The sequence below is a fragment of the Gigantopelta aegis genome, chromosome 13 (assembly GCF_016097555.1).
Source record: "Gigantopelta aegis isolate Gae_Host chromosome 13, Gae_host_genome, whole genome shotgun sequence".
NCBI classification, from domain to species: Eukaryota; Metazoa; Mollusca; class Gastropoda; order Neomphalida; family Peltospiridae; genus Gigantopelta; species Gigantopelta aegis.
This window is the reverse complement of record NC_054711.1, coordinates 23,855,250-23,870,059: the sequence shown is the minus strand read 5'-3', so window position 1 is coordinate 23,870,059 and position 14,810 is coordinate 23,855,250.

The following is a 14,810-nucleotide window of genomic DNA, read 5'->3' as shown; positions in this document are numbered from 1 at the left end:
TCAAAGTGATGTCTAGACGTCTATTTGTCTTCCTGTGCAAAACTATTTATTTTAATATATCACAGGTTGTACTTTTATCTTGTGCAATACAACTAGTCTGTGATTTGGTTCGAATTCGTTTATTCAGAACTGTTAGCCTCAATCTTGGATATGATCCGGACTATTTTAAAACCCTATAAATAAAACAAATATATTCTTAAGTACATATACAACATTAATAATATATATATATAATTTATCTGTACTTCTGCTAAGTGTTTATATATTCACATATTCAATATATCTCACCCAGTAAATGTCTCCAGTCTACAATCATATAATGACATATTTACTATCCAAGTAATGCAGAAACAATAGAAAAACAAGCTGTCATAGCCAGACTGAGAAACAAAAACCCAGAAAAATAAACAAGTTAAGCTTGGATACCGAGTTTGAATTACATATAAGCTTGTATTTAGAATTAGGTTATAATAGTTTATGACAATAAAATGTTAATACCTAACTTTGCTGTTTATAAAAGCTATATACATATTCTGCTACATACTCCTCCCAACACGAAAATGATCTCCCGACATTTAATATGTGTGACCAGTAATCAATATCAACATAGCCTTGTATACCTCATCTGGACACTGTTGAAGCAAACGTTCTTCAATAAGATTTCTCAGAAATTGAGTTCTTGTCTGCCAGTCTCCACAGGAATTAACTGAATCTGCAACCTGGCGAAAACAAAATTCACCAGTATTCTGCCAAGCTGGGCGTTGTGTTGTACGACCTGAAGGTCTAGGAACTGGAATAGGAGATATTCCATTAGGTTCTGTCGTTCTTTCTTTCTGTTCCAATGGCTGAGAAAGCTCATCTTCATGTTCAGCCAAAGACTGATAATTATCTGCAGTCCTTTCATCTACCTCAGACACTCCACTTTGAACATCAGTGTCGAACATATTTTCTGTCTGATTGACCGAGTTCACTGTTAGGAAGGAAGTCTTCATCAGTTTGTGGGTTATTGTTGTCATTAACAATAACCACTGAGGCCTTATGGATAGGTTCCTTATCATGCAAAGACAAGCCATCTTCTGACTCACTTTCGGTAACTAGTGAATGTTCCTCTTCGATTTTCATTGGAGTTGTCTCCGTGGTTGTGGAACTGGTACTGGTGGTTTGTCATCAGAGTTGGGCAACAAAGCACCAATAGCATAGCTGCCAACATTTAAAAACGGGAAAGAGTAATCATTTTCGCGTGAATTGTGACCCGTCGTATAAACCCAACAATAATTATTTATTAACCATGGGGTGCATTTTCAAATGAACTGTAAAACAACGCTTAAACTAATACATTTTATTTGTTATTACAAGTATACTATGTACATCATCAGCTTCACCAGATTAACACCACAATCCTCAATACGCATTGTATTATTTTACTGTTTAACAGCAAAACGTTTATTTTTCGTGGAGTTTTTGGTACATGGCACTTTTGGCCGTAGCCAGAAAAGCTCCAGAATGCTTCTGTTGGAAACATGTTGTTCCTCTGGCATTGAGGGACACTTTGTGTACCAACAAGCTGCTTAGCGTTTTGGTGGACATGCTTGGTCGGAAGGTGGTCTTCGTTTTGGTGACAAATGACAAAATGCTTTCACAGTCAGCGTTGCTGTGGAACAGCACCAAAATGTCCAGCATCACAGAGAAAAGCATAGCGAACTTTGGCTGTCCATTGACATCTTTCAGCTGCTGAATTAGTCCCCAGGCCACATCATTCCGGGCTGTCAGAATGCTGTGCTTACTCGCCACCTGATGAATTCCGTCTTCAGCTGATCCATTGACTGGTCTGCTGGCAACAAGCACTTCCACCGATTCACGAAGTACCAGAGAGATTCCCAACTGGCATTCTGCCTCTCTGCTATGTTTGCTACACAGGCATTTACCAGGACTGGATTATCATATGGGAAGTTCTTTGCCATGTATGTTGCTGCTGTCACATAGAATGTTCTCACGGATGCATAGAATGATTTTGTGTCTAACTGCGATTTATGCTGATTGATGAATGACATAGTATCTGTACCAATGAACAGATCGGCATCATGCACTTGGGAGCTACCGTGCAAATGGCACCTTGTGTAGGGCATTTTGATTCTGACAGATCACATTTGGTACAACAAAACGCGTCAAAACATCCTTTAATTTATCAGTGAGAGTGTTGTGCAGTAGGTGTATCTATAACAGACCAGTGGAAAGTCTATTATTGTCTGTAATGAAATAGACTAGTGGAAAGTCTGGGTTATTTTTACTGGCTGCAATGCATTTCATTATGTGCATTATACGGTCGCACGTGCATTGCGAGGGCAGTGATCTCCAGTCAATGGGAGACGGCTGCACTGCAGTGAGAGACAAATAAAAGCTCTTAGCGACGAGTGTTCGGGGTCTTCTGCTGGGAACGTGATTGGGTCGGTAGGTAAAACAGAATGAATAAACGTTAGGTTAATTGGGGCTGGGGGGGTGGTCGTAATTTACTGTAGTTGTTATTTAATATATTCGACAGTGAACACTGCGATTATGTTATGTTTTGTGTTTTGATAATTATGTACTAAATATTATTATTTCAATTGGTGTTTGTGTTTTATTACATGTAGTATTACGGCATCCGGATGAATTTCGAATCTGCGTGGATGAGCGCCCGTGAGGGAGCCTTCATCTTCTGTCGACATTCACTTGTTGAGGGTTGAGGGGAGATTGACGCTCACTCGTGGCTGTTCCATCTTCGTTGATGGTCTTATTATTGTTGTTCTAGATTTAGGACGGTTACATATCACTGGCTCATCCTTCTGTAATGCCTGGTTGGCCATGTCAAATATGGGCAGAACAGCTTTCAAAAATAGTGCATACAGCTTTACGTGTGGATTTGACATCAGCTGCTGCACCTTCTCCACTTTGTTGACTGGCTTGATCAGCCCTACCGACGGGGAGAGTTGTGTATGCAACTCTTTAGCCTTTGCTTTCTCTCTTTTTTTATCACTTGCGTCTTTCGCGGTTTTTGCTACTTCATTTTGTCGAAACAGAAACGAGGTCAAATCAAAGTCTTTCTTTTGTTTTGTGGGTGAAGTGGATGAAGAAGCCTTGGATGCAGAACTGTGAGTGTGTGATCGAATCTTTGATGTTGATGTAGCCTTTGCTGCAGCACTGGTCGGATGCAGAGCAGTTCTGTTCTTTTTCGGCCTCGATTTGTCGAGCTCGGACTCGAAAAAGTTGGTGACTGGCTCCCATTGATCGAGCAGTCTTGTTATTGCTTGGCCTAGTGATAGCCAGCACGTGCTGACGTGCTTTAAGATCTTTCTCGTTTCCTTTCCATTCAACAGCTGAAAACATTGGAGAGACTGTTTACGATTGCTGCTTTTATCAAGGTAATAAAAGATATCAACTAGCAGCTCATCCAGTGATGCTGGCAGCTTGCTGCAGGCTTTCTGTGCTGCCAAGTGCATCAGATGGCAGGGACAACCGAGGATATACATATCACTATGCTCTTTATGCAGACAGTGCGCAACACCCTGATGTTTCCCCTGCATGACAGATGCATTGTCTGCACCGAAACTCAGGCAATTCTGCCACGATAACTCACGACGCTGTAGCTCTTTGTCCATTAGCTCGAAGATGTTACGGCCAGTCGAATCCTGTGAGCATTCGAGCAGGTTTAGTAGTACACAAACAACACGCCCAAGTTGCGATCGAAGTATTTGCAACATATATTTAACAATAAATAAATAAAGCCTTTAAACAAAATACCACCGAAATAAATGAAATTTTTCTAATAAAATGTAACACGGGCAAATTCACATTGTTTTAATACCCTCCATAAATTCGTAGGTCAAGTAGCAAATGCGCACGCAGTGTTAATTACTTGATATAACTGACATGCAACTTGGACAGCTAATTGTTTATTTTGCTAATGCCAATACCAAACAAGATTGACATTTATGACTGATTTCCAGACTGATTGCGTCATCTGTTAAACTTAAGGTTATAATAAAAGTAAAAACTACTGCACCAATAATTACTTCAAATAATTTTTACTTTTTATTTGTTTCAATAACCCTGGAGATTGGGCGTAGCAAGTTATATGCATTAAAAAAGATATATAAAATGAAATACAATCATTGGTTGCCGCCATTTTTTGTTGTACAATTCATTTTTATTACCTACCGAACAGTCACGGGATACAGCTTCGTGTTGTCCATGTCAGTGGATCAATCCGTCGCTACACTGAAAGGCTTATTTCGCATCTGGTTGGCAATGTCATTTGAATCGTCAGCGGCTAGCGTGTCTATCAGCACACCTGTCTTTGTGCGACCACTTCCATACTTTTTGGCAATCTCCGAATCGGGAAACATAGCACGGAAGAGTGGGCCAGCATGATCGGAAACAGCGATTGGTAGATTGTGCTCAATCAAAAACTCGGTGAACAAGACTTCAGCTTGTATTGTTGTAGTGTCCTTTTGCTGTGTAAAATATCTAGATATTTGTTTATGAATTGTTTTATCGCTGGCCTCAACGATGTCCTGGTGTTTCTTCGTTTTGATGTGCCTTTGGCAATCATTTTTCCCGCCATGGGCAACAGAAAAATCAACACGACATAAAGTGCAAAAGCACTAGTATTACTAACAGAACTGGCCTTCAAAACAGGCCACTCATTGCTGTAGTCCTGTTTATACTTCTGTACTACTTTTGGCTTTTTCTGAGCTTTGCACAGTTCATATGGCTCTGATAGTTCGCGTTTTTTCGACATCTTTACAAAATGGCGTCGTTTCACAAGCTACGTCTATCCCGAAGTGCGTTGCGCACGCAAACAAACTTCCGTGCGCATTTGCGGCTAGATGGGCGAGTCCAATTTATGTGATTCGTAGGGGTAGGTTATTACAAAAAAAAAAAAAAAAACCCAGGAAAACGTGGATTTGCCGTAATCTTTCAGATTACGAGTGTAATGGCGTAATAAGAGATGGAAAATCATAATGATTCCGCATAAATCGTAATGGTTGGCAGCCCTGCAATAGGTACTAAAAGGTTTCTGTGTAATGTCCTTACTCGTCCCTCTCCATTCTCTTTCATAACAATAAAAACAGGAATGTTGTTTACTACAACATAAACTTCCTCTTTCCACGTGTAAGAGAGTTTATCTTTATGTCTACCATCAAATGCTAGTTGTTTTACCAATACCCTGTCACCAGGTTGTAATGTCGCCCCTCTTACCTTCATATTGTTTTGGAAGTCATGTTCTTCATTGGGTACTCCTGGGCATATCGAGTAAAATTATCAATTAATACTAGAATGTACATCATACTAATTATAAAGGTAGACTAGTAGTAATGCTGGTAAGTGGGGCTCTTGAATCAGCTGGAGACTTTCTTCTGATACATCTCTAACACTTTGTAATCCAGTGGTCAACATCTCATGACATACCTGGCCAAAAAAATCTTTCTCTACAGAGATAAAGGATACGATCACGTCCAAAATAGCCAACATCATCATGTAATCCCTTTAATACTTGAGGGATTAATTCTGCTGGTAAAACTATTTGATTCTTTTCTCCACCTTCCACAAGAGTAAAGTGGTACAAAACCCCTTTCTCCAGTCATCTCAAAAGGTTTTACCTTGTCGGAAACCAGAAATAATATATTTTACAGGGCTCTACATTAACTTTTTAAGGCACCTGTCCTGTAGGACATGCAAAAAATTAAACTACCTGTCCCATCAGATATACCACATGTCCATGCATATATATATATACAAGTATATATATATATATATTATTTTTTTCCCGCATTCATCACATGACATGAGTTAGAAATCAGTAACCAGGAGTCACAAATCTCAATAACCCCCCTCCCCCCAAAAAAAACAACAACAAAAAAACAAACAAACAAAACAAACAAACAAAAACAACAACAAAAAACAACCCACAATCAAATGACAACAATCAACTGATGAATATTATGTTCAATAAGATGACCAAACATCAATTGTAGCCGCATCCATATCGCAATAAACAAAGTTCACACCACAGACTTCTAAACATGTTTTCATGATGTGGTTATATTAATTATCATGCAAAACACAAGTTTATGCTTGGTCAGAAAGTGATAAAAATTAAATTATTTGGCAGATAATTGATGGGTATTTTTTTTTACTGGATGTCACATGTTATTGTTTTCAATAAAACAATTATTGTGCCAGCATTGACAACTTATAATCTATGGTGCGAAATTGTCCGTCTATGTTAACCTAATTAAATAATTTTTCCGGCTATACTTTCAATCTTGCCGATTCAACTATTTATACAGATGGAAGTATGATGTACGTAGGTCTTTTGCCGTTTACATTTGCTACTCTGCCAATTACTTCCGAATTCTACTGAAATCATTGCATGGTTTTTTATTGATTAAGAAGGGTCGTTTTGTGAGAAAATACTTACGTAAATATATATGCCGCCCATGGCACTTTCCCAGTCCAGCAGACGACGTACTGCAGACGACAGCAATTGACCAATGACAGCGCGCTACATAAAGCCATGACTTGCCATAAGAAGTATCGTGACTGATCTGTTGCGTTATGGCATTTTAACGCATGCATATTGGAAGTTACCGAAATATCAACTTCCGACATTGGGACAGAATCAACAAGATCGTGTTCACGCTGAATAAATGCGAAAAATTAGCGATATCATCGGATTTTGAAGCACCTGTCCAGTCGGACATGTGACATGGGGTATTCACATATGTCCCCAGTAAATTCTACCTGTCCCGGACAGGCGGACAATCCTTACTGTCGAGCCCTGCTTTAAAACTGGATCTTTCTGCTGAACTTTTCTCCAGTCTCTAGCAGTAAAAGCAGACATGCAACTAGTTTCTGCTGTATCATCATCAAGAACGTCAGCACTCAAACACAGACTTTCAACATAATTACTGGTTTGGCAACTACCACAAATGGCTTGTACCGAATCAACATCCAAATTTACTACTTATTACCTTTTGCTACCCTGAAAAAGCATCAACATACGCATTTATATTTCCTGGCGCTTGATACGTGGTCGGTTTTGGATTGATCTCACTCAGTAGGCCCATTGCGCTACTTGTCGCTCCAGCCAGTGCACCAGGACTAGTACACCAAAGGCCGTGGTATGTGCTATCCTGTCTATGGGATGGTGGATATAAAAGATCCCTTGCTGCTAATCGAAAAAGAGTAGGCCAAGAAGTGGCGACAGCAGATTTCCTCCCTCCATATCTGTGTGGTCCGTAACCATATGTCCGACGCCATATAACCATAAATAAAATGTGTTGAGTGCATCGTTAAATAAAACATTTCCTTACATTTCCTGGTCTGTACTTTAAATCAAAATCAAAAGACGTTAGTGCTGCCAAACATCTGTTCCCAGTGGCATCCAGTTATTCTGTGGTCAACACATAGGTGAGGGGATTATTATCAGTAAAAACTGTAAATCGGTTTCCATACAAATAAAACTTATCTGTAATTGCGCATTTCAAAGCCAAGAATTCCAGTTTATGAGCTGGATAGTTTTTTTCAGCTGTATTCAATCTCTGACTGGCAGATCCTCTTGCTGTTCTTTATAGTAGAAGGCAAAAGAGAAGTTAGGACGAGCAAACGAGAGAAATTCTTCACAAATGTTCTATATTAGCCTGCAAAACCCGAAAACCATTGAATCTCTTCAGCATTCTTTGGAGTTGGCCAGGATACCATCTTTTCTATTATTGTAGGATCAGCTTGAATGTCTTCTGTTGAAACAATGTGACCAACATATTTGACTTTATCCTGGAAAATTTCACACTTTGTAGGCGCAAGCTTCATTCCAGTTTCTCCCAAACAATGAAAAATATTCTCAAGTCTATTAAGATGTTCTTCATAAGTATCTTCAAAAATAATCAGATCATCAAGATAGATTATGCAGATGTTAAGATGAAGATTTTCTCAGAGATATTCCATCTGTCTCTGATAAGTTGCTGGAGCATTCACAAGACCAAAAGGAAGTCTGTTATATTCGTAAAATCCAAATGGCCCAACAGTGAAAGCAGTCTTGTTCTTACCTTCTTCATCTACTTCATCTGATAATAACCTGACTTCATGTCAAGAACAGAGAAAATCCTGTCTCCTGCAAGACAATCACGATTTTTTTTTCTATTCTAGACAATGTATAAGAATATTTCACTGTCCACTGGTTAAGAGCCCACATGCGCAAACTACCATCCTTCTTTCTTGCAAATACAATATTAGAACAACATGGACTATGAGATTTCCTTATGATGCCACAAGCCAACAGCTGATTCAGGTAATCTTTCACCTCTTGAAACATCTTCTTAGCCTAGAAATACCCCCTCAATACGTCTTTGTTCCGTAATTCCTCTTTGATCCATGGCCATTTTGGGTTCTGGTTGGAGTCTTTGGGTGTTCAGTGTTAATATTACTAGATGAAGCAAGTCATTAGCGCTATGCCGTAATACGTGTGGTGACGCAACACAACATATAACGCGGTAGACTCGTTCCATCTAGTAATATCAACACACTAATTAAACGCTGAGAAACTGTAACCATCACCCGCATGCCCGTGCTTTGATCTGGCTGGAGAATTTAGTGTTTTGTTTCTGGTCATCCTGTTTTTTCTAATATTTTTAAAAACACATGTGCGTCTGAGAAGTAGCTGTTATTGATTCGAGTTCTAGTCTATTTTTAAGAATATTTTCCGGTTTTAACGTCAGAAACTCTTATTTCACTCTGTTGTAACTTTATCAAAGTGTGTTACAGTTTTGTAGATTAACTAAACTTAGTGTCCATTTTTACAAGTTGAAACTAGGGTCTGCGTCTTTAAGCATTATCGTTTCAGAAAGTAGCGACCCTGTGACGTTTCATACCGGCCTCGATGGTATAGTGGATATGTCATTGGACTAAAAACTGGTAAGTACTGGGTTCAACTCCCAATACCGGCTCCCACCCAGAGCGATTTTAACCACTTAATGGCTAGGTGCATGATCGCTGCACCGATTTTTCTCTCACTAACCACTAACCCAGGACAGACAGTCCAGATAGCTGAGATGTGTGCTCAGGACAGCGTGTTTGAATCTTAATTGAATATATCAACACCAAAATAAGTATAAATGAAATGACGTGCGATAGCATCGCTTCCTGTCCTGGAAGGAGGAGTCGGCATGGGTCGACACCTGTGTCCATGACAGGCGTGCGCTACAACAGCTTGTTCTGAATGAACAAGTTAAACCCTTAGGCCAGGCCAGGCCAGACCAGACGCTTGCGGGATAACATATGTTGGACCATCACAATGTCGTTCCAACGTGTGACGAATCTGGAATCTAGCATTCCATTACATAATGTATAGCCACCAAGCGACTATGCAATATAGAGTATATCCCTCGATGACTATGCGACAGACATAAAGGACAAACTGTACTGTATTCCATCAGAATTAAAGATGTCATGTTTAATGTTGGATACGGTATATAGGCCCTGCTACTACTGCTAAAGCAAAAGTTGACGCTTAAGTTAAATTTGTTTTGTTTGACGACACCACTAGAAATTTAATTCTCATCGGCTATTGGATGTTAGACATTTGGGTAATTTTTTACATATTGTCTCACAGAGTAAAGCTGCTACATTGTTCCATTATGACTAACAGCACGGGATCCTTTATATATGCAATTCCCATTGACAGGACAGCACATACCACTGTCTTTGCACTGACATACCAGCCTTCGAATAAGTAATGCATATAGCATGTCTTTTAAATTAACATCTTAGTCCAGGCTCTTGTACATGTATTCATCATTGTAGATGACATGACAGCCAATAGCTGTGGTGGTAGTACTCATGACGGCACCACCGGTGGGGCAGGATACGCTCAACTTTCGCGATCACCAGGCAGAATTTCAGCCAGCGAACGTTTCGCTGACATTCGCGAACTATTTGATTGGTTCCCGAAGTGGCCATTTGGTTTAACCAGTCTAGCGGACGTTTTTCTGCTCGGTCTGGCTGAACGCAGCCCTGATATTATCACCGTTATAACTGATTTATGAGTACATGTCATCACAGCTGTACTTATTCTAGAAAACTAGTCTGGGAGTGGCAGTCCTCTGTACGGTGTGGGAAGGATACATTGTCCAATAAAGGATCTCCTCGGGAGTGGCTCTCCTACAGACGAGGCACTAGAGATTGAGTAAATTAGTCTGGGAGTGGCAGTCCTCTGTATGGTGCTGGAACTCGGGAGTGGCTGTCCTATAGACGAGACACTAGAGATTTAGTAAACTAGTCTCGGATTGGGATCAACAACTATTTTGCAAAATATCAATTCGACTCTGCATTGTGTAGAGATACCGTTTTGGTGTTTATTTATTACCGTTTTAATGTTTACCTTTATGAGAAAGATATTTTGGGGTTTTGTTGGTGGTTTTTAGTGTGTGGGTTTTTTTGTTTGTTGGTTGGTTGTTTTTTGGGGGGTGGGGGTAACAAGACATGGTTTGGAAATCAGTGCAGATTATTCAGAAGAAAGTACATGGAAGCTAGAACAATGTACAAAAAAATAAAAACACCGGACAACAAACAACGCCTATTGAATGCCAGCAAACAATATAAAAATGTAATTCGCAAATCGGTAAACAGACAAAACTGGAAGACGGGGCACAAGATTACAGAACTCGGTCATCACGATACGCGAGCCTTTTGGAAACTGTTAAAAGAAAACAAAGATGACTGTAAATTACCACCTTTAGATAAGCTTTACAATTACTTTAAAGATGTAAACAGCAGCGATGAACACACAGCAGATGAACTAAATGTCAATACAGACTCAAAAAATAACACAACCCTAAATGGACCCATTTTAGAAGAAGAAATACTCGCTGTTGTTAAGTCTAAAAAAAAAAAGGCGCCTGGATCAAACCAAATTATTAACGAATATATTAAGCAGAAATAGATTGCATGAGTTCTGTATATGTCAAACTCTTTAATTTAGTATTTGATAACGGTATTTTCCCAGATTCCTGGTTGATTGGTATAATTAAACCTATTTATAAAAGCGGCAATAGGGAGGCTCCCGAAAACTATAGACCCATTACATTACTCAGCTATCTTGGGAAACTCTTTACTGCTGTCTTGAATAATAGGCTGAAATTATATCTCGAATCGAATATTTACTCTCAGAAGTTCAAGCTGGATTTAGAAAGGAATATTCTACGAACGATCATATTTTTACTCTCTATGAACTTATCGAATTATTAAAAGCACAAAAGAAAAAACTATTTTGTACATTTATAGATTTTAGCAAAGCATTTGATTCAGTATGGCGAATAGGACTCTGGAGTAAACTTATACAAACGGTATAAATGGTAAATGTTTCCAAGTCATATTATAGTGTGTACCAGAATATTAAATCTTGTGTTACTGCTCATAACGCACGGACAAATTATTTTCCTTGTTGTGTTGGTGTTAGTCAAGGTGAAAATTTATCACCCTTATTGTTCTCCTTGTTCCTTAACGACCTTGAAGAAACTTTTAGAAAGAATGAATGCAATGGTATCCAAATAGATGGATTATTCACAGATGCCACCCTGATTAACACTATTGTTCTTTTTGTCTTACTCTATGCAGACGACACAGCGCTTTTCGCAGATAATTTTGAAGATATGCAGACATTACTAAATACCTTTAATTCATATTGTACAGAATGGAAACTAACTGTCAATTGTAAAAAGACAAAAGTTTTAATTTTTAGTGGCAACAAGAAGGACTACAACAAAATGTTTTATTTGGGAAAGTCTAGACTTGATAAAGTAGATACTTATAAATACCTTGGTGTTGTATTCCATAAATTAAATAAATTTACTAATGCAAGAAAAATGTTGTACGAACAAGCACATAAAGCTATGTACTCATTCTCAAACAAGGAAAACGTTGTATATATCTATTCACTGTCAACTTAAATTATTTGATTGCTTGGTTATACCAGTCCTTTTATTGGAGTTTCTAAAGTTTAGCTTCCATAGATAACTTGCATAATAAATTTTTAAAATTACTGTTACCAGTGAGGAATCTACACCATTGTACATGTTGTATACTTGGACGTTTCCCGGTAACTATATCTGTAAAGCTAAATGATTACCTTTTTCAGACTAATTACAGGGAAGCAGTCCAAGTTTTCATTATTTGTTTATTGATTGTTGTTGAATGACTACAATAAATATTTACAAACATAAATGGATAGACTTTGTAAAAGCAATATGGATAACATTGGTTGTACATATATATGGATGTCACAATGTAATAGAATTGCAAGTGCTACACTTTTTAAAGAATTTCTTTCTTTAAGACTTACAGATCAATTCCTACAAACATGGTACAGTCATATCGATAATTCCGGAAAAAGCTTCAAATTACAAACTGTTAAAAATATTTGAGACATATAACTCTCAAATTAACCCCTCAATGAAAACAGGTAGATACCATATGGAATATGTCCTATATATATACTTACCATAGTATCAAAACCTAATACTAGTACATATAGTTTTATAATATATGCAGAAAACCCGGTATCGTAAATTGTATTTCTGTATATTTATTACGAATATTTATATATATATATATATATATATATATATATATATATAATATATATATATATATTTATATTTATTTATTTATTTATTTGTTTATTTATTTATGTGAAATACTTATACGTTTGCCATCTTGAAAAAATATATGTACAATTGTATTATGTACCTCATATGCCGTGGTTTACGGCTGGAGAGTAAATAAAGTTCAGTTCAGTTGGTGCGTGCTAAACTGCACTCTAAATCACTACACCCGTGAGGCAGCTGAACCAGGCAGGCACCTCAATCCAAGAAGGTGAAAGATAAAACTATTCCTGCTTCGGCATTAAATAAATATTGTGAAACACGGATATCTTGTTCTTGCATGCGTGGCAGCCAGTCATTTTGTTTTTCTTAATCATTAAACGTCTTTGACACAAAATGTGACGGATCCGACCGCAGTACAAATTGACGTCTGATCGTATGGAAGTCAAGGTGTCGGCTGTCAGTCTGAAAGCTGGTGGTCGTATAATAGGATCACAGATCATCTCTATCCATCAGTGGTCGCACACTGTGGTCCCGACATGTCGGACAAAGACAGATCCGATAATTCCACAGTAATGCCACGAAGACAATGGATAGAATTGTCTTGACACTGGTTTTCTCTTGTTTTGCGTAATGGCCGTTACAAGTGGGATGATTGGATTCTTAATTGGCCAACATGTTTCTTTAGGTTCGTGGTGTATGTTCCGGTTTGTCTCATTGCTCTGTTTCTTTAGGTCTGTGGTGTACGTTCCGGTTTGTCTCACCGCTCTGTTTCTTTAGGTTTGCGGTGTTTGTCTCACCGCTCTGTTTCTTTAGGTTTGTGGTGTACGTTCCGGCTTGTCTCATTGCTCTGTTTCTTTAAGTTTGCGGTGTACGTTCCGGTTTGTCTCATTGCTCTGTTTCTTTAGGCTTGCGGTGTACGTTCCGGTTTGTCTCATTGCTCTGTTTCTTTAGGCTTGCGGTGTACGTTCCGGTTTGTCTCATTGCTCTGTTTCTTTAGGCTTGCGGTGTACGTTCCGGTTTGAATGAAACACTATATAAATTGAACCCTGAAATGTGTATGTTATTTTATGGAGAAAAAAGAGAAAAAAGTGAGATTCTCGGGGTACGGTCCTAGTGTTGTCAAAGCAATTTTAGTAGAGTTCAAGAGAACGCGGTTTTGGCGTTACAAGTAAATATTGGTCTGGCCGTTTGTATGGACTTGCATGGTCAGTCTTTTAAGGTTAACATTATGATAAAATTATGAGCTGTAATGTTTAAATCTAGTTTACTGTAAACTGTATTATTCCTACTTAACTTTCACTTTCACGTAAGCGATGCAAATCGCCATACAAAATACCAGCCCGAAGTTCAGTCAGCGAACGTTTCACTAATGTTCGTGAACTATTTGACTGGTTCCCGACGTGGCCATTTGGTTTAACATGAAGCGCATAAACCAGGGCCCAATTTCACAAAACGTCGTAAACGTAAATCTACGACTAAACCACAATTCTTATTACTATTATAGTTCAACAAATACAGTTAGAAGGACACATATTTAATTTTCTTTTGTCTTTAAAATACTCCATCTTCCGTAATGATGCAATTTTCTGCGTGAAATAAATGCCAAACATATTTAAACGCACGACCAGTATAATTGCTAGTAGCAGACGTAAACTTACGATGTTTCATGAAATAGGTCCCAGTGTAGCAGACGTTTTTTCTGCTCATTCCGGCTGACGCAGCCCTGTGCTAAACGTTTCAAAGTTTATCAAAAACATAGACGATTTAAACATCACATCATTTTATTGTTTTCAGTACGCATACACTGTAGAGCAGATGGAGAAAAACATACAAATTACACCACTATTCCAGTGAAACCTTATTCCACACTCGGTGAACTTATTGGTTTGCCATACAAATGTCGTACGCACCGCCATATGTTAGTTGATAAATGGGTAAATGACATCATTTTGTAAAGTGACGTAGTCTTACTTCTTATATAGTCTGGGGCGAGACTAGCACAGAGGTAAAGTGCTCGATTGATGCACGGTCGGTTTGGGATCGATCCCCGTCAGTGGGCCCATTGGGCTATTTCTCGCTCCAGCCAGTGCGCCACGACTGGTATATCAAAGGCTGTGGTATGTACTATCCTGTCTTTGGGATGGTGCATATAAAAGAACCCTTGCTGCT